Genomic DNA, 27,793 nt, shown 5'->3' on the forward strand with positions numbered 1-27,793 from the left:
CAGGTAAGAATTACAGTGCAAGTGACACAGTAACTCAAGCCTCTCCAAAAACAAGTGGGTTTATTTCCCCATTAAGTAAAAGTTATCAGGACTGCTTGCAAAGTTTTCACACACTTTCTGTCCCCGTGAACTCCAGTAACTTCCACCATTTTAAAGGAAAGGAAGCATAACTTGATACCCGTGTAATTATTCTCTCTCCCTCAGGTGGTCTTCACTTGCTTGCCTGCCTGCCCGCGCTCACTCAGAGACTTTTATGTGAAGATAAGGATCCTCTTTGATCTCCAGCTACCTCCTTAGGGTAAGACACTCTTTTCTCTATGGATCCACCCCAGTAATTTTGTTCCCATTGATGGTACAACTGAAGTCTCTTCGAGTAACTTTATCTTTGTTATTTTTTTTCTTACTCAAAATTTGCATTGGGCTATATTTTATTTTATTATTACAAAGTTACAGAAAATAAATTCATATCAAAGTATAAGGATGGAAAGGGACATATTTGTGTACAGAAATATTATTTCAGACACTGGTATCCTAACAGTGCAAACCTTCATAGAGGCAAAAGAGATAACATAAACAGTGCGAGACTGTGTGTATGTTTTGGTTTTCAGACGCATGCTTAAAGTGTCTTACTGGGTTTCCTAAAAGAAGCAATTAATAAAACTTTCCCAAGTGTTTCAGTGGGAGGGGTGAGGAATAACATCTAGGAAAACATTTTCACCATGAGTCCTTCACTTTCAGTTCTAATCCCAAAAGAAATGCCATTTAGCACACACCTCATTACTTTCAAGTCATTCAATGCATATCAAATTATTTCCTTCACTCTAACTCTCTACTCATAATAACTGGTGTTCTGTCACAGACTGAAAGCATAACACTAAATAAAGATAAAAGTAGCCTAACAGTTGCACAAAGACCTAATTAGGAACCTCTGCATTTACTTTAAATCATGTAATTGATGCAGAAATGTATGAATCAGATAGTATCTCCGCAATATCCACACAATGCTTTCAAAGTCAATTACTGTCAACTTTATTTCAGATCATTCAAGAGGTGTCATTTTCCCCACTCTCTTTTTTGAAAAAAATCTATTTTCAGGGCCACAGTTCAGTCTAATAATTCATTAGCAGATCCTTGCAACAGATTCCTGGTGAGGCTTTCACAACTGTTTGAGGCTTTTTTAATTTTTGTAAATAATTGCTGTTTCTATCAAATTCAAACCCCACACTCTTACTTTGAATCATTTCCAAATCATTAGCCATATCAAGAACTTGACACTGTATACCTGCTTATTTTAAAATGCCATGCTTATTTTAGCCTTTTTATAATATCTTCTCTACAGTTCTCTGAACAGCCACTCGCACTGGTATTACCTTTAAAAACCTGGTCAGTGACATCAGTTTTGCTGTTATGTTTTGATATGAACACAGTGGGACTAAGCTGGGTTTTGTTTTCTTCTGCGTCCTTGAAAAACTCAAAGGAACTCCATGGAGCCAGAAATTACTTAGATTATGTTGGTAAGAAAGAGGATTCATGTATGGTCCTAAAAAATATTCAGTAGGACCAGAGAAAAGTTCCTGTAAACAAAGGAAAACCTCCAAACAGTGGCTTGGTATACTGTAAAAAGCCTACTCGGTTGTATAAAAAGAAAACACCAGACTTAATGTATTTAAATGTATTTAAAAGGTGATCTAACCTATTAGGCTCAAAGAACTTTATTCTTTTCATAAATACTCACATTTTCTAATCCTAAAGACGTTTCTTTTCCCTATTGCTGCACAAAACTCTCAAAAGAAAAGTTCACAGTTTTCAATCAACAGATGAAATCACCAAAGTGAGCTACCATACCATCTTATCCCACCCTGTCCTGCTCTGTCTTTTCCCATCCAGTATAACTCAACTCTATCCTACCTTGCTTCACATCAGTATCACTCTGCTTTTGTCACCTCTAGAATTGCAGGACAGCCATAGTATAAGAAGTACCATTGACTACATCATATTTGACATCAATTAAAGTAAAAAGAGAAAAACATATAATACTGTCCTTCCAAGTACTCACTCTTCCTCCTATAATCCCATGAATTTTTGGGTTGGGAGAGAGAAAAGGTCAGTCAACAAGGAGACTCTTTAGGATAACAAATTCATCTTTTAGAGCACTAAATCTTAAATAGTTTTAGAAAGCACTTGTAACTGCTAATGATAAAAGGTTTTGACATGATTGGCCCACTCTTCCCATAGGACAAAAACCATTTTGAATAGCATATCAAGATCATCTACTACCTGAACCTACTTCAGATAATAGGATATTATGACTTTAAAGGGAGATATTGCCAAGGAACACAGGAATATGGCAAGACTTAATTACACCCTTACAATATTTTAAATGCATTAAATGGGCGACATAGGCTGGATCCAAAGATTACAGTACTCTATGAAAATACTCCTATTTACACAAAAGGTGCTCTGAAGCAACTTTTCAGTTACTTGAAATTCTTTTTCTATTTGCAAAGGCATTCAGCAGATCTGTCACTTGCAAACTGTCAGCTCACTGTGCAAGGAGCAGAAGTTCAGAATTAAAATATTTTTATAAAATTACACAGTCCCACAGGAAACAAACATGACTTCTGCTATGAAAGACAACCAGTAAAAGAGTTTTGATAACTTTGTAAGCCATTTGGCGTGAATGTACCATGGAAGTGTGGCAGCAGGAGAAATAGAACTTAGAGATTAATTAGAAAACAACAATGTTATAAACCCAAGAGAAAGCAAGGAGGCATACATTCAATAGCCAACGTCAAAACTGTAAAGTAAGAAATCTGCAAGTATGAGTAGTCAGATGTTCTTTCTAATTTTTGAAAGAAAAACAACCCAAAAATCAGAATACTGCATTTTTAAATATATGACTGCGCCACCAGACACTTTCAGCTAAATAACTTTACAAGAACACCGTACTAAATTCTCAAGATAAAATTGTCAAAAGTATCCTTCCCTATTCTTTAACTGCGGGTTGACCAAATTCCTTACTGGTCTTAATGGAATAGATACACATCAATACTATATTCTGCAGAACTATTACACTAAGTAAAGTGCTGAATAATCTGTCAAGGTAAAGAAACAACTCAACAAATATTTCTAAGTTTGAGTGCTGCACTGATATTTAGAATAAGATGTTAGAAAAAAATTATTAGGAAAAACACTGAACTATATTCATAGTAGCACAGACAGTACATTCACAGCAGCATGAATCAAGTCATAAGAGTTATTAGCACACATTATTGCCAATTACTTCAGATAGAATATGTCTTTAAGATGCTGCATCGAATATATGACCTAGTAAGGAGACCAAAACACCTCTTATTGTCAGAAGGCTTACACTTTTCCTTTCAAGGAAAGATCTTAGAAAGAGTATAACGAAAAAAAGAATAATTTGCACACAACTCACCACGTGAGTCCCTTTCAACAGTTAAAACACGTTCTAAAAAGCATCTTGATGTACTGGGCATAAAAATCTAGACCTGTATAGCAATAGCAGCTTTAATAACTTCAAACTTCAGGCAAATGAGGTTCCAAAATCTCACTAGGAATATTTGAAACACTGTATAATAAGTTTTTAGAAAATTTAATTTCAAATTTATTTAGTTTTCCCTTAGTGATTGCTTAGACATTTAGCTGAAAAAAATACTCTGATTTAAGCATAAGAACTATCAAGAAAGATACAATATATTTTATAGGAAAAAAAGTGTAGAATTAAGCTCAGTATTTTTCCAGCTATCAAGTAATCCCACTGATTTCAGTATGACTATTCATCTGCTTAGATTTAAGCAGATGTCTTGTTCCTTACAGAAGCAAGATATTAGTCACTGTCTCTTTTCTCACAAGAATGGAGGAAAGAGAAAATGTGCTGTAATACATAGTAAAAAACAGGAGTAGATATCATCTCTGACATAGCTTGACTTTGTTTTTAATTTTAGTTTGACTGCGTGCTTCAAATGCTGAGTTTGCCTCAATCAAAGTACAAATTTCAAGCTGTTAAGAAAAGTGTTTTAAACCCATGCTTTTAGAACACTAACTGTAATTTTCAAAAAAAAGACTGCAAGTTGCAATTGTAGTAATACATGTTGTCCTGCTACCGGTTACTCCCAATTAGAAGCTCACACTACAGAGTAAATTGCTAGATTGTTGAAATCTCTTCTGTGTGGTTTCATTAAATAACTGAAATGTTTTCCAGTGCTCTTTTAACCAAACCTCTCAAAGTTTTCTCACATCCGAATATACAGAGTAAACTTCCACAATGACAAGATCACAAAAAATAATGAAGTATTAAGGACACGGAGTTAAAGGCTTGAATCGATTTCACATCTTTTTAGCAACTGTTTTAGAAGCATGCCTGATTATTCTTATTAATACAAATAGTGATATAGAGAATTTTGTTTGCTCTTTAAAAATATAAAGACCTCAAATCACATTACACTCAAATAAGATGAGTCTTTTGTAGAAGTTATACAAAATGCATGAAAGAGGACCAGTTTTATATCAGCATTTGCCAAGTTAGATAGCTGAATGTTAGGCAAATAAATGTTTGTCCAAGATAACAGAAATATGGTCTTATAGTTCCTAGCATCTAACAGAAAGTTTCTCAACAAAAGCTTTTTTAATGCAGGTCCATTTTCTGCTGTCCAAGAGAAGGCTGTACAATGGTTATCACTTGACATAGAATTATGTGGAGAAAAAGATCTGTTACTTACAGTATATGGTGTATTTAGCATTTGCTGACAAGGATACAAAAGCTAGTAATTACATGCTGAAATTTACTGAGGTAAACTGCAAAGAAAAAAAAAGTGTGAACTTTTCAAACGAAAGGTGAAAAATTATTAAACACTGAAACTCTTACCTCAGATGGTGGTTTTCCCATTTTTAAAGAAGAATTTAATTTTTTTTCCACCTAGAGCTATGTTTGGATCCAGTTTTCCTCAGGTAGCCTTTGGCCTGCTTCTTCGGCAAGGAATCTCAAATCCAATCTCTGCCACAATACTGTTGTGTCCCCTTGGATAACAGACTGTTAATTTTATCCCAAATGGTCATGACCTTCTAGGTTGTTAAGACAATTATGTTATAAATTCTCTACCAAAGACTGAGGTTATTTTCTGACCTCTCTCTTCCCCAATAAATAACTTCTACTGAAGGACTGTTGTGAGGATAACCTTTTCCCCATAACCATAAGTGACTGACTACAGCTTGAACAAGGATACTGAAGCAATTGGCTGTCTGAAATAGTCTATAGAGCTTTACTTTCCTACTGAATGGTGTTCCTTCCTGCTCATATATTAATATGCAAGTGAGAAGGATGTCATCTTATCTCTTCTACTATAGCCATCCGTGTAGCAGTATATAGAAAAGAGGTACTTTGGGCATTCCTTGGGCTCCTTCAAATTCCAAGTCTCAATAATATTAGCATCACTAGCAACATCCCATCATCTTATTATGGATTGCCACTACTACTAGATCCAAATAGTAGAGTTTTATTAGCCTACCAGAGCCAGGACTAGCATGAAGTGAGCAGTTCTTGTCTGTTAGCTTTAGGCAAGCATGGGACTACTCCTCCAACCAAGCCAAGGTAAAGACATCTGCATTTCTAAAGCTATGCAGAGAGTCAATTCCAGCACCCAACTGGGCCTGATGAGTACACTCGGATGGGTACTCAGTAACTCCACTAATCAAGTCACATTAAACATTTTCATTCTTGGTAAATTAAGCACTTTAATTTTTGATGCTCAATCTTGAAGTATTCCCCCCCTTTCCTCATTGTCCTCCCAGATCTACTGACAATTATTTGGTTTGTTTTGAAAATTATTCCTACGACCACTAAATTTCAGACAAGTTTCTTTTTGATAGCCTTACAACAGAGTAGAGCAACATTTCAAACCCAATGTCAAAGCAGATATCAAGACATAGGCCTTTTGCCCTGCTTGGCTGCCATGGGAACAAAATTCTTTTAAGGGTAGATTTGAGTCAATGATTTTGTCACGTGACAACACACACTCTCAGCTGAAAAGAGCCATGCAGATTTATATCACTGAGGAAGCTGACTCTTCCTGTGAAACTATAAATAATTACTTTATTAAAACTTTGTCATGATTAGCAGTAATTTGATTTTTTTATTGTCAGCCTCACAATAAGAAAATATGACTGCTGTAAGAGGAATCTCATTTGCAGCAGATGTTGTAGAGAAATCAGTTCACATGCAACACTACAACCATGCATTCTCTGTTCCTAGAGATGTGCACTAAGGTTGCAATGAAAATTAAAAAGCTAAGATCAGGAAAGTGAGAGCATGCTATTGCCCTTAGCAAAGAATGCTGACAAATTACCAATTATCTTCTGCCGGCAGGTCTCACCATTTCATAGGAAACAGGCCAAGGCAGAAAGATTTAAACACCATTCCTGACTATTCAGATTTGTCCTGTTCTTCCTGTGTAAGCTGCTACTACACCAGCACTTCTAAAAGCCATTATACTAGCAGACCTGAAAGAATACTTTCAGTATTATTTCGGTCTCCCATAGCAAAATAGCAGGTGTTGAATGGACGCAACAGGTTGACATAGTATTTTAGAAATATCTTAATTCTGTTAAGGACAGATGGGATGTATTGGGCTTGTGTGGGCAGGTTTTGATATCTGGGGGACTACAGGGAAAATTCTGTGAGAAGCTGCCAGAAGCTTCCCCCATGTCCAGTAGAGCCAATGCTAGCTGGCTCAAAGACAGACCCACCGCTGGCCAAAGCCAAGCTAATCAGGAATTATAGTAATGCCTCTGTGATAACATCTTTAAGAAGGAAAAAAAAGTTACTCAGCAGATGAAAATTGCAGCCAGAGAAGTGGAGTTAGAACATGTGAACAACTGTGCAGACATCAAGGTCAATGAAGGAGGAGAGGGAGGAGGTGCTCCAGGCACCACAGCTGAGGTTCCCCTTCAGCTTGTGCTGAAGACCATGGTGAGGTTGCTGTGTCCCTGCAGCCCATGGAGGATCACAGGGGAGCTGAGATACACCTGCAGCCCCTGGAGGAGACCCACACCAGAGCAGGTTGATGCCTGACAGAGGCTGTGACCCCATGGGAGGCCCATGCTGGAGCAGGATCCTGGCAGGGATGTGCTGACCCATGGAGAGAGGAGCCCATGCTGGAGCAGGTTTCCTGGTAGGACTCGTGGCCCTGTGAGCAATGCTGCTGGAGCAGCATGTGCCTGAAGGACTGCACCCCCTAGAAGAGTGACCCATGTTACAGCAGTTCATAGAGAATTGTTGCCTGTGGGATGGACTCATGCTGGAGAAGTTTGTGGAGAACTGTCTCCCATGGGAGGGACCCCACGTTGGGGCAGGGGAAGGACTCCTCTCCCTGAGCAGCGGCAGAAACAACCTGTGATGAACCGACCATAAACCCCATTCCCCATTTCTCTGCACTGCTTGGGGGGAGGGGACAGAATTTGGGAAGAAGGGAGGGGTGGGGAAAGGTGTTTTAAGATTTATTTTACTTCTCATTATCCTGCTCTGATTTTATTATGAATAGATTCGATTAATATCCCCACTTTGAGTCTGTTTTGCCTGTGACAGTAATCAGTGAGTGATCTCTCCCGTCCTTTATCTCAACTTATGAACCTTATATTATATTTTCTCTCCTCTGTCCAGTTGCAGAGGGGAGTGATGAAATGGCTTCAGTCAACCCACTACAAAGACAAGACCATAATACTGATCTTCTAGAATACAGATATATAGATATAAATTTGAGCACCCAATGCTAAAAGTTTTCTCAACAATTTAGACCTTTGTTAATCACAAAATTTAGAGGAAAACAGCACATTCCTCCCCTCTGTTCAGATTTTAAAAATCTGTTAAGAGGCTTTCTGATTTTTTCTTTTCTTTGTTTTTTTGATTACAGCAGATCTCAAGACATAAACACATCAGATAACTAACATATTTTAAAATTTCCCATTTTGGCAGATACCCAACACTACATCTAGTTCTAAACATATGTAAACAGTTAGCAAATGCTTCCTTTTAAAATCTAATCTAAATTTTAAATAGCCATGTACCACAAGTCACTAAGGACACATCACAAGCATCTGAATATATGAGACTGTCACACAAGTATAAAGTAGCTCCATCTTATAAAAAAACTTGGAGGTGGTCTAATAAAATACATTAGATACTGCATTCCATCAGTTTAGCTCATAGGGAAGTTTACTCCTTTTCCTTAGTAGAATAAATAGAGTAGAACTTGATTCTTGCAAGTCTGGATGCAATCACCAAAATATCTGGAACTGTGTTTAAATGGTTGACATTGCACAATTCTTATAGGGTAGATTTTTGCCTGCAAATACTATTTTTCTTTGGTTTTGCACCTTCACCATCAGAAGTTTAGTACCCCAAGGTTTAGTCCAAAGATCCAGCTGTGCTGAGCCTGTTAACAAAAATGTCAACACTAGGCCTATTCAGCCTGGACTAGCAGGCTTACCTGGAGGCAGCCTATCTCGTCAGGTAGCATAACAGTGTCAGCTGAGCTCCTTCAACTCCACCTGCTCCACAGAGGACAGGTTCAGGCTGTACTTTGTGTCTTCAGTTTTATTTTCTGTACTAACAGAAATTCCTAAAGCACTACAGAAATAAAATCCCATGATTAATACAAAGCATGTGTTTAAAAGCATTGCGCAGTGCAGGTCATAATGATTAGTACATTTTAGGTTCCTTCTGGTGTTATTGGACTGAAAAAAGGCTGAAGGATCATCCTCCTCCTGAGGTAAAATGTATCACTGTAACCATCATTTTATATAACAATTTCACTCTATAAAGTTCACACACAGCTGAACTCTTCTGTTCTTCTCATCTTGCTAATGACATACTTCTCTATTTAAATATTATTTACGGTACAAAAGTGCAAGGAACTTCTCTTTCAAATTTACAGTACTAAAAGTAACAACATTAGCAGTCTTTGGAAAAGTTTCCTGGATTTTTTTTTTTTTTTGCTGTTAAATAACTGTAGATAGTGATTTATAAAAGCAAAATAAGTCACAGCATTTGCCTGGCTGAAACTACATTGTTGTACAGAAAAGAATACGCTTAAGATCAGTTTAATTATAGGAAGACATCATGCTTTTCACACTCTCCCACAGTAAATAAATGCTATTTCTATCACTTGAAAATGTGAGATTGTAATTTTCATATAATTTTGATCCTTTTTCTATTTCTTCTTTCACTCCCCCCTAAACACTAGATACCCTGAAACTCTCTTCCTCCTGCTGTGGAATGCCCAGTGTTGAATTCTGCAAAGTTGAGTACCTGTGTTGAGTTCCTCTGAGTTATTATCCTGACTACTGACACTAAATTTAAAGCTGGCACTTCAGAATTTAGCTAAGAAGGATTCTGGCCATGCCCCTTAAATTCGAAAAAAGCATGCTATGCTCTGAATAAAGGCTGTCATTAAAGATGAATCCCTCTGCCTCTTTAAATCCTTGAGAAAACATTGGAAAAAAGGGGGAAAGACAAGAGTAGACTCAATAAGGGAAACGTCACATCATTTTGAGTCCTATCAGCTGTAACAGAAGAGGTAAGGAAAGAAAAGTTTCACTACAATCACATTGATAAGATCAGTTGTTCTAAGTCAATTTCTTGAATTGCGTTTCCTAAAATCTCCCTGCTTCCATCCCCTTTTAGGCATTAAAAACCTCTATTACTAAGCAAAGCAAATTTCAAAGGACTTAAATGGCTTTGTATTTCCAAAGGGAATATGTAATTCCAGTGTAAATTTAGGATGACAAATACATAAAAACAGTAATGCTAGAGGTAATGAAGATGATGGGATATAGCAGTGCTATAGCGAAGGACATTGAAAACCATTCAAGTTCTGGTCCATAATTATCCACTTCCTTGCAATTTTGTTTAAGCAACGGAACTCCACTTAGAAATTGTTTTCTCTGAAAAACCACGTGATGCAATGCAGGTTAATTAGAATACAGCTTTAATTTTCGTACAATAATGTGAATGTCATCCATTTTTTCTCACTCACTGTCCCTTGCTTAAGGGATGCTGTCAGTCATAGCCACATCTCAGGCTCCAGCTGAGATCACATGGCCACAACATAAAAGAGAAAAAAACCAGGCATACCAACTGAACCAAGAACGTTACGTTCAGAACCTTACAAAATCATAAGCACAGGCAAAAGCAAGAAGCAAGAGAAAGTGTATATCAGAAAGACTTTGGAATGCACACACACTTCTCTTTTCCATACAGTATCTAGAGTGAATGTTTTATGAACCTGGCTTAAGACAAATGCAGTAAAATTCAACATGTTTATGATGGAGCAGGACATAAAACTCAACCCTTTTTCTTCTAGAGCATAAACTGTGTTTCACTTCTCTGGTTTCTCTTTACTGCTTTTTCTCAAAAATTACTAGTTTGAAGAGAATGGCATTACATTATTTGACAGGTTCTGTTCAGACTCACTAATATCGAGTGCCAAAGCTTTCTCTCCACTGAAACCAGTGGCTTAGCCTTACCTAATAAACCTTGCAGTCACTGCCCAGACACAGCCAAACTCTTGCTACAGCCTCCACTTCCTTTGACTGCCCTCCCCTCAGGTTGAACATAACAGAAGCCCCAAACATTGTCAAATTGAAAAATTTCTCATGATAACTCCACTGTGGAGAAACTTTCCATCTGGGTGATTGTTGTTGTATAACTTGTATGTGGCTCAACAATTGCTAGGATTAGATTTGGTAGAAAGTCTAAAGGTCCCAGAGCTCCACCAATGAGCACATAGACCTTCTTTGAGCAAGCTACTGATGTTGGCTGCTACCCATTGCTCCCTGCCAAGAACCATCCCTTCCACAATGCTGAGTTCTGACTGCCTGGCACCTCACATCCCCAAACTGGGCATTACAATAGACAGCTTCATTTTAATGTTCAGGTAAAGCTGCTGTGGAGGGGCAGTAACTTCCTTGAAACACGCTCAGTCAGTTCTGCTGGCAGGAACTCCAAATGCAAGCACATAGTTTAGCCCGAATATTCACAGTAGCATAATGCTGATTTACCATATTTTAGCATCATTAAGTGGACTGTAACTCAGACTCGTGTGGCACATTGAGCAGTGTAGGGATAGGTACAATTTCGGAAGAATTTGTGACAGAAAGCTGGAACTCGATTTTGCTCAGGAAGACTGTAAAATGCCTTCTCAAACGGGTTAGATTTTTTTTTTCCTTCTGCATTTCAGAGAAAATTGCAGGGAGAAGCTGTGAGCAAGTTATCTCCCTGGTACACAGAGAGATAACATGGTTGCAGACACGTAAAAGGCCTCCTCGGGCCAGAGAGGGTGGGGGAGAAGACAGAGAAGATACAAAAGGCCTTGGAGAAGGTGGGGCATTGCCTTTTTCCCCTGGAGGCCCGGTGCCTGCAGCATCATCAAGTGGTCCTTGCATCTGAAATAAACAGCTTTTTAATCCTTCCACTGCCTCGGCATTCTTGGAAAGAATACCTGCATACATATTACCTTAAAAATAGCAAGCGCAAAGTTTGAAAGTAACTAGCATGCAGAACTAACTGTAAATATTTTACAGTGTTAAAGTTAGTTACTCCACTAATTTCTGGAGTCATATAGTTTTAACATGTAGTCATTAGTTTTAACATCTTTATCTTCCATTCATGTCAATAGCTCCCAAAAAAATAGGACAACAAAAAATTTCAACATAAGTTCATTCACATGGAAAGACAAGTGTGTACCACATTTGTTCTCAACCCCATCACTAAAGGCAATCTTTTTTGCAACAGACTTTCATTGCAATACAGTTTCTCTTGTATACAAAAGAACTTAAAACATCTGAGATTAAATTTTATATATTCAGATATTTATAGAATTAAGATAAGCAAGAAAAAGGCAAAAGTGCTATTGTCATAATTTGCTGCTTCAAGGCAAACTTTATAAAAAACCTGAAATTTAATCTGTTCTGATCAAGCAATTTTTCCATTTCATTTCCTTGAAATCACACCGTAGATCTCTTTTGAGATGATGTACACCTTTTAGGTATTAGGGTAAGTATCTCAGTGGCTATGTGCAAGCAAAAGTCTGCCTGTGTAACTAGTTTAGCTTATGCAACTGTATGCACTCAGTAAAGAGCTCCTATTTCTGGAAATTGGGCCATTAAGTTGCATTTTGTCCTTTTGTGACACAGTCAGTAACCAAGTCTGTAAGTACTTGCTTGCTCATGTACACTGCAATTATCCAGTCTTCACCTACACTGGGGGTTTTTTGTATTTTCACTCTCCATTTCTAATTTCTTCAGGCTCTGATTTAGTAGACTGTGTCCCAAGGGGGAGTTTCTTTTCCTTTAAGACACCTGCACTCAATGAGAAGTGGCTGCAGTAATATTGACTGTAAAACACATGAGCAGAATAGTGAGAAGATTAAAAAAAAGCTTATGTCAAATTCACATTAGCATTTTAATACTATCTTCAGTAACTGCGTCTTAGTAAAGAAAAATATATAGGTAATATAACAGGTTAAAAGTTTGATCAACTTAGAACTATGATCAAATTCTAAGTTTTTGCACAAATAAGTTACATTTGACGCTTCAGTGGGATGGCAGCTTATTTGGTTCTAAATGTGATTTCCCTACTCTTAGAGTATCAATTATTTACATTTTCTAACAAAAATGGGTTGGACTATGATTGTGATAGCATGGAAGATTTAACTAACATTCATAAAAGTAAAGTTTAAACATACACTATGTCCATTTTGTGCATATTAACCTAAAAAGCAAATGTAGAAGTAGACTCCAAGAGAGGTTAGTTAAATCTGGTGCCAATTGTCAGAAGCAAGAAAACTGTAATCTCAGTTGACATTCATTCTTCAGTTCAGCCCTAAGGCTGTGGATATCGTAGCACATCCAACATAACAACATTACATGAGGTTCTCAGCACCCTGTAAAACTCAGGAACAACGGGCTGCTTTCAGACATGTTTGTCAAAGAAAGATTGAATTTTTGTATCATTTCTGTCATTTCTCCAGAACAAGACCCCCTATCCAGTCTTATATTGTTTACATTATTAATCCATTTGTTTTTGTGGTGGCATAAAGCAATAAACAGATATGGCTCTCCCACTCTAAGATCTGATTGTATTTTTTGATGATCATCCATGAAGGAATTAGAGTTCATCTTCACACAAAAAAAACTAACAACCTCATTTATACAACTCAACTCTGTGGAGCAGTAGCAAGACTTCAGCACATAGAAAGTCTAGAGCAAAGATGGAAAGCTGGAAATAGAACATTTCCTCCAGTAATTCCCAACATTTACTGTAATAACTTGCTTTATCTCCCCTTCCATTTTCCTCTTTGAGTGTAAGATTATGAATAATTAGCCAGACACCAAGTTTATGGATAACATTGTTACTACAATTCTTTTATCTAAAAACCGGCAATTGCTTTCCTAGAGGCTTCTTCCTTCATCCAGAAGATTCTGTTAAAATCATCTACTTTACTCACATGAAGCGCATCTAAGGAACACTAGCTGCCCCTAGCTGCATGGAGTAGCAATACAATATTACACCAATTGCATATGATCAATTACATACTAAATTTCCAGTACGGTATAATATATAAAACAACGCGGGATTACATTTTCACAACGGCAGACCTTTCTAAGTAATATTCTATATAAAGCATATTTCTTTTTAACCAACAGGTTGTAATAGGACTTTGGAGCCCCTGAGAACTATCAGAAAAGTCACAATCCATTATTTCTATTTATGGGGGGAAAACTACCCTGGAAAGCTTTATTTTTTATTTTTTTTAGGACCTATTGCTACAGCAGAGCAGGCATGCTGTGCTACATGAGCTCCCTGGAGCCCATAGCTTCAAACTTTCACCTGGGTCTCCAAACGCCTGCATCACTCCCATTGCTACAGATAAAAATACAATTTGTTCTAAATATGATTCAAAATGAAAAGAGACACTTAGGTAGGAATCAGGGCCTCCTTCACCTTTCCAGTGCACCTGTGTGTACACTTCGCATACATAAAAAATCCAAAGAGTTTGTGTGTGTGAAACTTGTTGCGCAAGACTTCACAAATTCTTAAAAACACTGGGGTATTGGTTTGGGGTTTTTTTAAGCTGCTCTGTCTGCTTGTCCCTTACCCTTGTGTAGCAAACTTGGGTCAAATAATTTTAAACACCGTAAGCATGGAAATACAGGCTTTTTTCTGGCTTTTTTCTTCTAGGTCTTCCATCCAGTAAGCAAAGTCGTTTGTGACTTTTCATTAATGATTAGAAAAGACATCAAATAAGACTCAGGCAGTGGGTCAGAAAAGACAACTAAACAACATGATACACCAGCAAATAGATTCCGAAAATAATGAAATTTTTGACACTCTCATCCCTATACTCACACTAACCGTGTTTCTCTGATCAGTCACACACACCATTGGGGGACCCCTGGTGGTCTAGTGGTTAGGATGCGGCGCTCGACCGGGATACTCCCCCGGGCAGATGGAGCTTGTCAGCCCTGTAAGGCCATCCATCTAAGAGAAGGTCACTCTAAACAAAAACCTACATCCTGAGGACCTCACTGCCATTGTCCAAGCTTGCTTGGCCCCGGCAGATGAACCTTAGGATTAAAGGGTGGGCTCAGTTCAGCGCACACTGTGTCTCACCTAAAAAATCCATTGCTCAGGCTCGAAAGGTAAAAGACCTTTCCCAAAATCTTTGTTCGCGAAGACTGGCCATACTATACTACACACACACCATTACCAGGATTACTCTGATCTGCACTGACAACACCCCTAACTGGCAAGAGTCACTGGGCTTATTCCTGCAATTAAGAGGGTAAAAGAAAGGACACAGGAAAAGTGCCAAGTAAGGGGAGAAAACAAAACACAGCTCTTAAGAGCTGCTTAAAATTTATCAGATTTCTAATTTATGGAGAAGAAATATTTGTTTTCATCACAAGAAAGACAACCAGTAAGATGAAAATCCAACATCTGAGGCATAAAGTAGAGCATTGCACATATCAAGCTCACCAAAAAGCTTAAAAGGAGATACAATAAAGACAAGAACTATAATACTTCTTTCTTAAAGATGAAATAAAAGGCCTAAATGCAACATATTGCCCACCTCCCATACCTCTGACCCGTTATATAAGAGTGCAAAAGGCTGTATAAAAAAAGCTAACTCTCTTCTGCTATTCCCATACAAGAGTTATTTACATTAATTTATTACATGTTTAGTGGTAGTAAAGACACTAAGGTACTCATATCTTCCTTGCGTATAGGTTTCCTCATAATCTGTCTTGGCCTTAATTGAACAATATCATATGCTTTGGTATTACAGATTTTCTGAATTATAGAAGTAAAGAGAAGTTTCCCTAAGTATAAAATGCAGCAAATATGATTTAAAAATTCCATTCTGCACAAATATTTTTTTTGAAAATAAGATCTGGTTTTCCATTTATCTGCTATACACATTGGTGGATGTTTTTCACAGCCTGAAATCATGAACAACATAAGATTAATGTTTCATCACTGATCACTATAATCAATCATATGCAGTAAAACCTAGTGGACTTTAACAGTCAGATATGGCCAACCTCAATGGAGTTTCACCAGGATAAATCTGATAATGTATCTTTATTCTACAAATAGTACTTCAATGCAGAAATTGAAATGCATCTGCACAGAACCAGAGTTAGTTTACCATTTTAAAAAAGCATGTCCAAGCAGACAAATATTTTAGTCATTGGAATAACATTAATTGAGAAATAAATTAGTCATGATACATTTGCAATCCACCTGCATGCATAAAATATTAGGAATATTTTGAGTAATCAAAACAACCATGTCTGTTTAATAGCTCACTTGTTCCAATTACAAGAATCTACCACAAGAAGGGAAGAGAGCAAGAAAATTCTGTTCTTGTATACTGTAATATTAGTGCTCTGCCAGATCCTCCATTTTTTACAGATCTGCATACCCACAAGATCTCTTGAAATATTTGCAGCCATTCTTTTTTCATACACAATATTCCTGAAGCTAATGCAAAATAAAGGAGGGTTGGTGTTTTTTGACGTCCTTAAAAAAAATCCAAAAAAGTTCTAGGTGTATAAACTGGTCTTACAAACTCAGCCTATGTACCATAATCAGGTAAAAGAAGAAAACCTATCACTTTTTTACTATATAAGTAATTTCTGAGAATTTGAGAACATTTCTAACAGCGACCACATGAGTAGTGCAATTATTAAGCCATATTAGGAATAATATGTGCAAAAAACATCCATCTAGGGAAATGGCTCTCAAATTTCCTGTCAGTTGTATTACTTCAAAGAATATTAGTCTGCATTTTTAAAACTCCATTCTCATAGTTTTAGACTTATTTTCAGTAAAAAGAACGTCACTAACCTCTTTGAATGCTCCCTTCCTTTCTGAAGTTGATATTACCATGGCTTTAAGGCATCAGTTCAGCTGAGCTGGCTAAAGACTACTCAGGTAGTCAGGTACTTTTGCATTCTGTAATTACACCTCTCTCTGCAATGCAGACCCAGATATGAAATAAGCAAAATGAACATGCTCCCTACACACCTCGCCTCTAGCTTTTCTCTCCCTTGGAAGTATTTGGATTTCGTTTTCTCCTAATTGCAACTCAAAATTACTTTTCTTGCAATTCTTACGTGAAGGTGGAAGATAATGTAATTTTACACCTGCTGCAGGCAATCCTGTGTCTCCAACAGTTCATTTGTTCAGTCATCCAGAAAGATTTCAGCCTTATTCAACCTTACCTAGACCTCAGTCCCCTATGCCATACCAGATACATTGGTTTTCATTACCTGTGCTGTCCCAGAGCATATGATTGCATTTCTGAACCTGAATACGCAGGGCAAATAACATGCAGCATATGAGTTTTCTCAGATAGTGTTCAACAAAAGACCACACCTTTATAATTAATTGATGCTAAAATTGGAGGCGAAAGAGTAGGGCATTCACTCTGTTGACCATGTCTCTGCTCATAACAAATCCAAAAGCCATTGCCACAACCACTTTGGTGATATTCTTCACATAGAAATATGGTGACACACATTATGAATGCAGGCATGTCTGTTTGAGGAGAAATGTGTCATTTTCCTACTGGTCATAATCACAATGTTATCCATATTATAACACACTTCTGCAGCTTTTGTACATCCAAACAATGTATATATTGAATATACGTATTATATATATATATTATATGTACATATTAAAATATACCCAGGGTCATATACACTTTCACAAAAACTTTATGCACACAAATGCAACATTTTACAGGTATATTTCTCCAACCTGCTTTAGTCCCAGAAGGGAATTTTATAGCTGACAGTTAACCTGTTTGAAAGAAGAAATTTTCTATAGCAAGTGTCATCAATTATTCTTACAAGCCTTTGATCACTATTCTTGGTAATACAAAGAAAGATGCAAATCTTCCAATTGCCACACCTCAGACTGAATGAGGAATGGATTGTTCCAGTTAAAAATGAACAAGCAATTGACAGCAGGTTTCAAGAATAATTCATCTGGCAGTTCTACAGGAGCAGCCATGGGATGTTTCCTCTCACTGTACCCTTTGCTCTAGTCAAAGAAAAACAAGCTACAAAAAAATTTCCTCAGATTGCCTTCAGAAATTCAATAATTTTTTGTGCAGCTTTTATCTTTATACTATGGAAACACTGACAAGGCAACTAAACTGAAGATATATGATGATCTAATTCCAAAGCAAGTAAAGTGCCAGAATTGTAAATTGGTCTAAGCTGTACCTGTAACAGATCCTAAACATAATTTAACTGACCTTTTTTTTTTTCCTTTCTTAAGCAAACTGCCATTTGCTCAAGGTATTCTCCATTTTCCAGAATTAATAAAGATGCTTTTTCATCTGCTGCTGTGGTCCTCTGAGACACAGGAGGTAAGTTAGTGTGCATAAACACCTGCCTGACTGAAGGAGAAGGAATTCCTCTCTTGCTATGGAAAACCCAAAAATACATCAGAGACTAAACCCAGAGGATGATGCTTTTTCTGGCTCTTGGCAATAAACTCAGTCACTTTTTATCTCCACATCACCAGCCTTGTTTCTTGCAATTCTTCACATAACCAAATACTGGCAATATGAAATTCTGTGTGACTTTGGAAGAATATTTTAAGTTGCAATGCCAGGAATTAATTTACTGACAGGATTAACAATAGCTGCATAATTTTAAGGAGAAATTATACACCAGGGCTAAAGAAGAAAGAAGTATGGTTGGTTTTCTTAGCCTTTCTGAATTTTTTTCCTTGTGAAATTTTCTTCTTTGATGAATCTTGGTTAAAATAGTTTTATTGGTTAAAGACAGACAAATGGATCAACAGCAGTTATTACGGGGCATGCTGATCTGAGTAACATTCTATTAACACACAGATTTGTTAGCCTGATTTGGGAGCTTATCTACTTCCTCAGTGAACAGTCCAGGACTGCATGACACTTGATTTTCTTTCTAAAGCAATGCTGCCCCCATCTGGGAGTACAACCTGGAATCTACTACTGCTTGCAGCACTTCCTCTATCCATCCTAAAATATACTAATTGTATTGATAAAGTTATTCAAAAGACATCTTCCAGTATAACATACTTGAAAAATGCTCTGTGGCTCAAAAGATTTCAATTCAAATTTATTGACGAGTGCTTAAACTCAGGGATCTGAAAATCAAGATTTTTTTCTTACTGGATACATGCACACGGATTAAGTATAAGGTGAAGGTATTTTGGAGAGTGTTACAGATAAGCAATGCTAAACAGTTTTTATTCCAAATGTTACTGAAGCAGATTCTTAAATATCAGAAGCAGATTAAAAAAGCACAGAATGTAATTAGATTTGATGAATATATATGACTGTGGTATACAATCAATATAAAACCCTATTTGTCGACATTCTGTGATCTCTATTAGCATAATACACCAAATTCAATCAATGCATCAATCAAGTCATTAATGGTCTAAATAGTTGAGCATTATTCTCCTGTTTTCAGTTTCAGTGTATGAGCATGACTCATTAATAGCTGACGTGAATGTTTACCAAAGATTCCATCAAGCATGCATTTATCAATTAAGAACATACTTCAATATATGGATCTTAATGTTGCATATGAACCTCATCTTTATTCTAATTTATGCCTTTTTTTAATCCTCCTTACCTCAGCTGAAGAGCTATATACATTATCCACAGAGTTGCACCAAATATCTCTAGAACATGGTAGAAGAAACAGTTTGGAGTTTTTAAAGCCTCTGCACTGAAATCACATTGAAGATCTGTTATGTTACGGCTCAAAATTTTATTAGTCAGACAGATAATATTTCAGAGGAACGTCGAACAGGAGAACAAATACAATGCAGCATTCATCAGGTCATATCTCAAGTCAAAGAGCTCGTCATACCTTCTCTGTTCCACCTGCGGTCGGCGCTGCTTCATCACACGGGCAGGAGAGCCTTGTGCTGCCCTCCTGTGCCACTTGGACACAAAGCCTGCACGTTGCCCGAGCGATGCGAATGTCCCAGATTACATCCTGAATAACCTGTCCCGTTGCTTGCCTTGGCATGAACAAACATTTAGTTTGACATATATGAACAAAATGTGATTTGACCAAGGTCTGTGTCTTTTTTGTGGCTGTACGTATTCAAGGTAGGATAATCACTCTATGCATTAAGTCACAAGAAGAACTCACCAGTGTGTTTTGAAATAAGTCATTTATGTACTGAAAAAATATTTAACTACCTGTGTTAAGCATGAAGAGCAGTAAAGTAAATAAGGAAAAGGTGCAAAACCATAGCAAACTCTTGTGAAGAGTATACAGAAAGATCAAGCTTGTTGCTGCCGTGGTTCAGACTATCCCAAATAACTGCAGATTAACAAAATATTCCTTTACATTAACACCTCAGGTAAATATACAGATTCTGAGGCCATCCAGATACATTTTTCCTAAAACCGTTGCCTACCTTTGACATATGTCCAACATCTACTTTCTGATACAGTGAGCTCTGACACAGCTTAGCCCAAGAACAGTCTACCCAAACTTGTAAGAATACCCATGGATAAAACTACCCATTTTTTTTTGTATAAAACTAGACAGCAGAATACTACATCTTGAGTATTTTGTTCTGTGACTAAACCATTGTTTAGAACGTGTTTCTTTTGGGTCTCATGAAAACCTAGCTTTTCATTGCAGTACTAGTTCATTTAGTGTTATATTCTAAAATCTACATAAAGTTTATGGCTTTTTTACTAATACTATGATAAATATTTGGTACTGCATTATAAAATAGCAAACAAATGATAATTTTACCTTCTGCTCTGTGTTGCTGTAATTACTTCCCTTAGGAGTACAACCTAGCCTTTTGTCACTTTGATAGCACTGTTATTCTCAGATAGAGACAGCAGAACAGCTAAAAGAGATGGATGCATATGTAAAAAGCTTTTAATCACAGGTATGAACATACGTTAAGCATCAGTGTGATTCTTCTTCCAAATAAGGGTGTCTGTGGCTTCAAATCAGATGTATTTTTAAATCTCAAAAATACACATGAGAAAATCTGAACTCTGGCTCTGGTTTAGATCCCTTCAAAGAAAACCCTCAAATAAACTAGAATTGCAAGCACTGAAAAGTCAGCAACAATGCAGTAACAGCTGGGAAAAGTAGTCTTCCATTACATACAGAGTATATTTACCCCTTACCATTATCACTGTGAGGTCAAAATTAATATGATTATGGTAAAAATATAATAGAATCAATGTCCTTTTCACTTCTTGCCATTCCTCCTTTCTACAGCCCAATACAATTTACTCTAATATGACCATTAGTGCCAATCTCTACGACTTAATTCTGCTTTGAAGGGGGTTGTGAGGAGAGGGGACACACACTTCAGGAGTATTAGATATGACTTGATGGAAGTCTGGTACCATAAAATTACACTTTATTAGCAAAGTCATTATTCCCCCCTTTACCCTCACCTCCCTTAAAGATACTGGAGATCACAAAAAATCACTAGTGCAGGACTGATGGAATTGAGAGAAAACTATCAGTACAGATCCACTTTCCATGCATTGTGTCAATCTTCATAATTTAATTACAATGATTTTCTTTAATCATAGGTTCATTTTCTAAACAAGATGTAAAAATCTAAAAAGCATAGTGCATATGTAGCATTGATATAAAGTATTTGGGAAATAAAAATATTCATTTGCAGGGATTTTATAAAAGATATCTCTAGAGATGAAGCACATTTTTCCTCGTAAGAAAGATTTGTCTTTTTACTTTTTTTGGATTCTATATATTGCATAGATTACTTTTGCATGTGAACATCAATTTTGAATTATACAAAGAACAAAGCCTTGAAAAAAGTATCTGATTAATAAATTAGCCAACTAAACATTACATGGCATGGTCTGAGACAGTACAAAGTAGTCTAATTAGGAACTGTTATATCGCACATCCACAAGAATAAGATTTGCCATTTCTTGGCTTCTGAATCCTTAACTGAGCAACTTAACATTATTTTAGTCAGCCATGCTGTTAACATAGCAAAGACCTGACTTAAAAAGTATTTCATCCTTTCACTGAAAATTTGGCTCATTGACTTCTTGTTTTAATACAATTTAATTACTGCTTTCAGGAGGGTCTAGTAGATAAGAAATCAATTTGTTTCAAGTTCATGCCAATTCTGCCACTTATCCCTGTGGACAGAATTTTATCTTGGGTATGACAAATATTTTCAACAATTGTTAATAAATCAAAAGTAATCTGAACAAGAAACTGAGTACTGTAATTAAATACAATTAAATCAACTAAATTGATTTCAATCAATAAATTAAATATAATTAAATCAACTAATCTCCAGGAAAGCCAAAAATACCGGCACTTGGGATCTCAGAATACTGATGGGTATTGCCTTTTGGGTAAGGTTGGAGGGGGACAATCTTTGGCATTCTGATTTCTACTCTAGTTCAGTTTCCCTGAAGAAAAGCATTTTTATTTAATTACCAACTTCAATCATATTTTCATATCACTTTTCTTAAAACATCCTTTCAAACACTTCTTAGAAGATGAAATTCACTTTTTATTTTCAGCTTGAACTGAATCCTATATCTAATGTGCACTTACAAGATTCAGATTTCTATGACGATGACTTTGTCACTACTGATTTTACAGGTCACTGAATTAGACGTGTGATGAAATGATCTGACTGGACCATTGCAGGTAAGGACATGCTCCACTGTCTGTCATATCCACTATCCTAAAGTGTGTGAACAATCATCTTGTACTCCTTTTCCCTGGAGAAGAGCATTCTGTTATATCTATGGCTGGAGAGCAAGACCACACATCCAAAGGATCAAATAAAATTAAATTAATTCCTTGAGCTTTCTACTCTTTAAATTAGTCTTCTAATACTTTTCCTCCATTCAGCAGTGGAACATGTCATTAATGTTACTTCTTTGGACTTCTCAATGAATACAACACTGCCTTTTCAAAACAACAAAACTCATGTACAATTTTTTCCAACAAACTGTAGTAATGTGTGCTTAAAGTACAGCTTTCAATGTGTAATAACATGCTATGCAATTTAGCAGACTAAATCAATTTATCATAGTTCAGAATTTGTGAGAAAATGTGTTTTTCCTACTGTGCCACCACAATGAGATGGAAAGTGCCAGGCTAGGACTCTGTAAAAAAAAAAAAAAAAAAAAAAAAAAAAATGAAGAGATAATGGTAAAGATACAAAAAGTTTTAGATTCTAAATATCCATGCAGATTTTAAACATGTCTCTATGTAGATGATCTGGGGGAAAAAAATAATCATTGGATGCTCTTCATCAGAATCTGAAATTTTGGCACAAAAAGCAATCAAATAGAAGGTGAAAATTCTGCTGAGTTACCTGAATCTGCAATTGTGGGATTTACCATTTATGTATACCATCACCGTACAAAAAGCATTTGGTGAGTCAGACTCAGAACTATATTACTACGTAATCATATCAGAGGATCAAGGAAACAGTGGTATAAAATTCAAGATCCCTTGTCTTTTCCTCATGGGCCAGGACAAATTTTATCCTAAAGCCGAAACTTTGAAATGCTTAAAGTATCCTAAACTACACAGCTTCAAATTTCTCTCCTAGAAATTAGCTTGATCTTTGCCCTGTGAGTAGTCCAGCTCACAGCTCAAATTACTCTGAGGCCAAAACAGCCTTCTGGTCCTGTCCATAGAACTGCCATAATAATTAACAGTAATGAAGAGAAGAGAAAAGATTTCACATCTGTCTCTTCAAATTTGCTTATAACTATCTTGTTTATAGAAGCTGAAGCAGTTAACTGATTTAGCCAACTGATTCAGCCAACCTGATTTAGTGGATGAAGCAATTTTTTGTTGTTGTTGGTTTTTTTTTTAACAGAAAAACAAAATATGGAAGAAAAGTTGTGACATTTGATACCATTTTGATATCATTGATAAAATTTTTAAAAGCACTTCATTAATATTTAAGAGGAAATACAGATGAGAAAAGAACACATCCAATTAGCACTGTAACAGTAGATACCAGCCTTAAAAATTACATCCTGCAGTATTTGAGGAGAAAACGATCAAGAAAAACACTCTGTATAGTCTTGTGACTATGATTTCTGTATATTTTTATTGGGTACATAAACCAAAATTACTTTTGAAAAGGTAGCACATGAGAAGCAGGGAAGGATCTCTGTCAGGCTCTAACTAGCTCTAATCATTCCCTTCTTTGAAAGAAAGAAGGAGTCTTGACAAAACAACATGTAAGTCAAAGTTGTCAGGCAGTCAATGATAGCAACATCCATATAAAGAGATGTACCCAGGCAGTTTTAGTCTCTGATGTTTTGTTCAGCCCTTCACACTGCTGTGATTTGGGTCCCCCAAGGATACTGCTCTCTCGGGTTGCTGATATACATCCTTTCTGAGAATCTGGCCTGTCCTAGAACATTTCCATATTTTCACTTAGTTTGGCTTTTTTCTCTACAGCAGTTAATGTTATTCTATGATAGCATATCTTTCTGAAATATTTTTGGCTTATTTTCAGCCCTAGAATACATAATTTCATTGTCTGAAGTAATCCCATCTAGCTCACAGACGTTTAGTAAGCATGTTCCCCCACTGCACAAGCTAAGACACAAACACCAGTCTGTGTTCAGTGTGATTGAGTCGTACATCTTTTATTGTAACTTTCATTGTAGTGCATTGTTTTCTGCATGACTGGGCAAATTTAGAAGCATCTAAGTTTCATTTATGTTCAAGGTGACAGTTTAGTCACTAAATAGAAAGGTCTATGGAAAACTTCTCACACTTACTTTCCTCTGCTGCACAAAATACATTTTGCTTCCCCCAGGTACCATTCCTACTTTCAGGCTTTGGTACATCTCTCTCACTTCTCACAGTTATCTGTCCAAAGCCTGGACACAGGTTAAGACAGGGGTTTCTTTTGTGATTTGTGAAATTTTATGCATTATTTCTTTCAAGCTTCTTTTAACTAACTTCATAGCTCCTTCTTAGGTTCAAAGATATCATTGTTCTATTTTCCTTCCAAGTTTACAACCTGATTTACTCTGCAGTGTGCAAATTTTTCCTGCTTTTTCCACATCCTGCCAAGATGTTCTGGTAGTCTTTTCTTACCATGGGCCTCCATTAAAACATGTTTCAATTAGGGGTTCCACCAACTTCAAAAGCTTTCAGCAAGTCTCAAATCTTGCAAAATATTGTCAAAGTTTATCCAACTTATTTCTCTCTGAAATCCCTCTCAGAAAATTATTTCCATAAAACACAGCATCCTTAACATTTCTTCACCACAGCTACAGATAAATGGATTGCATGTCATTCTACTATTAAGTAAATAAATTTCCATAGCTTCACTGACTTATCCTTCATCCCTCTTCAATTGTCTGTAATGATTCTTGATTAAGGTACTCCGAAGTTTGTTATTCCATTCTATTTCACACCTACCACTATTTCTACTTCCAACCCTGATAATGGTTAAAGAAAACTCAGAGTCAGAATTGATACCAAAAACACTGTTACTCTACCTACAGGGAAGCTAAAACACAGAAAATCAAGGAAGAAATTGATGTCTCTAGCAGCACAGCTGCCTAGTGTTTCAATCCAGAATGTTCCTCGACAGTCAATACAAACATAAATACCACTTTCAAATAGGCTTCCTTCAAAGAAAAGTCAGCCAGCCGCGAAAGCTAAAAAAATCTGATATATCTTTCAGGCCCTGTTCCAGTGCTATTCACCAGCACTGCTTATGCAGTATGATGGATTGACTATGTCTCTGGTTTGCCTCTAAGCAAAACCTTAACTGCTTGAGGAGAGGCTTTCTGCTGGCATAAACCCTGCTGCCCCACCTTGCTGGGGTCTGTGCAACCACTGCCATCACACTTTCTGCAATTAAACACTTTCATGTTCTTACAGAGGCACAACAACCAGTCCTAGAATGCAAATTTCCTGTTACTTCTTTTTAAGACTATCACCTCCAAGTTGTGCATAGGAAAAAGCAGACACGTACTTTTTTTGCTGACATTTCACTCTAAGAGGGCATGCTGAGCAGCAAGTCCATTTTAAATGATTCTTTTCAACAGACTGTTGCAGCTTTTCAGCACAGAGCTGTACTTCAAATGTAGGTCAGTGGAAGGTAAGACATGCAGGAGAATCACCACTAAGAAGTGAAAGCAGACTAGATTTTATTCATTGGGATTTCCAAATTCTAGGTAACTGTAAATATGATGTGAAATTATAGAAAATAATGAAAGGAGCATTAAAAGTTTGTCGACTTTCAGCAATAGAATTGCTTATACAGGAATGTTTCAGCAGTAAAATATCTATTCTATTAAAATGTGTAGCTAGCTACTTTTTTTAATAGTCTACCGTCATTTGAACACCTTTTTTGCTGATCTCAGAGAGCTTAGTTCATCCTATTGAACAGCAGCACAGAAAAAAGGCTGTCTGCTTTTAGGAAATATGAAAAATATTGTCCCTTTTCCTAGGAAACATTGCAAAATGAGAAGCTTTCTCATCAGCTTTCTCCTACAAACAAGTGATAGAAGTTAACCTGCATATTCTACTTCAATTATTGAAGCTAAGAAACCAAGTTAGTAAGCACATGATCATTAAAGGCGGTGTTAAAAGCTTAAAGGTACAACATGTGCTATAATACTACAACAGCAAGATGACTGACATGTTTCTGGACACCCACACATTTTATATCTGCACTGGTGACAAGAAGCTAAGCAAATGTTACTTGTGGTCAACGACTTAATGATACTGGTTCACATCCTGGATTAACTCCAAATATCATTATGCATCAGATTTCTGTTCTAAGGAGACAACAGTACCTTTTTCCATTGTTTTGGTTTTTCAATTCAGTGCTATTATCTGAGCAAATACAACCTCTCAATGTATATCTGCAATAGTAGAAAGCTAAAAAATACACCGATGTTCTACCTCTGAACGACACAAAGAAATACATTGTAATGGTTTAAGTACATTCTTATAAATTCAGGTTCTCTTCCTTGTTATATTGCACTTGCCCATACTGATGTGGTCACTCTAAGGTATAACACAGCTAAGCCAGAACCATCAGAAAAGAACCTTGGCAGTGCTTTGAAGGGGACATCTAGTCCACATCCTTGTCCTAAAACAGGATCAAAAATACCTGAACCATTCTGAGACACGAGTAACCTCTTACATCCCGCTAAGTGTCCAGAGCTTCCTCAGACAGTCTATCCCTTTGCTTAACAGCTTACAACTAGAAAGCTCATCCTGTTGATCAGCTTACACTCTCCTCACTGCAGTGCAAGTCACAACGAGAAAAAACAGAGTAGGATATTAAATGGCAGACATATTGGATGAAGCTTTAAATGTTAGCGCTTAGCTGAGAATTTTCCACTTAACTTCGTAGGTAAACTTCATGGAATGTCATTTAAACAGTCTTAGATCTCCAGCATTCAAGCCATACACTCACCATGCAGATTTGTAGGTTTCTTGTATACTTGTCAGCCTGCACTTGCCTGGAAAAAAAAGCAAAAATTTAAAAAAATAAAATAAAAAAAAAAATTTAAAAAATGTATTCCTGAGAGTCTACTACAGAAATAACTAGAATTGTTCAATAGTAAAACAGTAACATAAGTTTATGCTTCTGATAGACCTTCCTCTCAATTCAGCTATGAACTTCAATGCATTGTACAAACTGAAAATAGGTCATGAAAAAAAAGTTCTTCATTTAGAAATTTTTACTGGAGCAGCTCAGAATCAAATGAATCTGCTCAGACTCCAAATGCCACTGAACAGATGCTGGGAGAGACATTCTGCATCACTGTTTCTGTAAAGTAGTCTGTTGACAACTAGAATGTTTTTCCATGTGAGGAGGAACAAACAGTTAAAGCCAGAAGATGTTTCTTGCTTCCCATTAGGAAGAACTAATCTAAATCATCATGAACAGTGAAAAAACTGGCAGCCCAAAATGAACTTAATAAGCCCTAGAATTTTAGCCAAAAAACCCCAACAGAAGATATTCAGTCAGAGGATGGATTTTACCTCCCCAAAAAAATGTAGCTAACAGTGATTCTGGCAGTTTTAATAAGCATTATATATTAAAGTCAGTGAAATTCTTGGAGGTACTAGACATTTGTGCACATAGTTGTTGTACACAATTGTTGGCAGTATTTTCTGGGTTTTTTAAAGCAGAATTAGATTTACCACT

Source organism: Neopelma chrysocephalum, unplaced genomic scaffold, assembly GCF_003984885.1.
Source record: "Neopelma chrysocephalum unplaced genomic scaffold, ASM398488v2 Primary Assembly neopelma1_42, whole genome shotgun sequence".
NCBI lineage: Eukaryota > Metazoa > Chordata > Aves > Passeriformes > Pipridae > Neopelma > Neopelma chrysocephalum.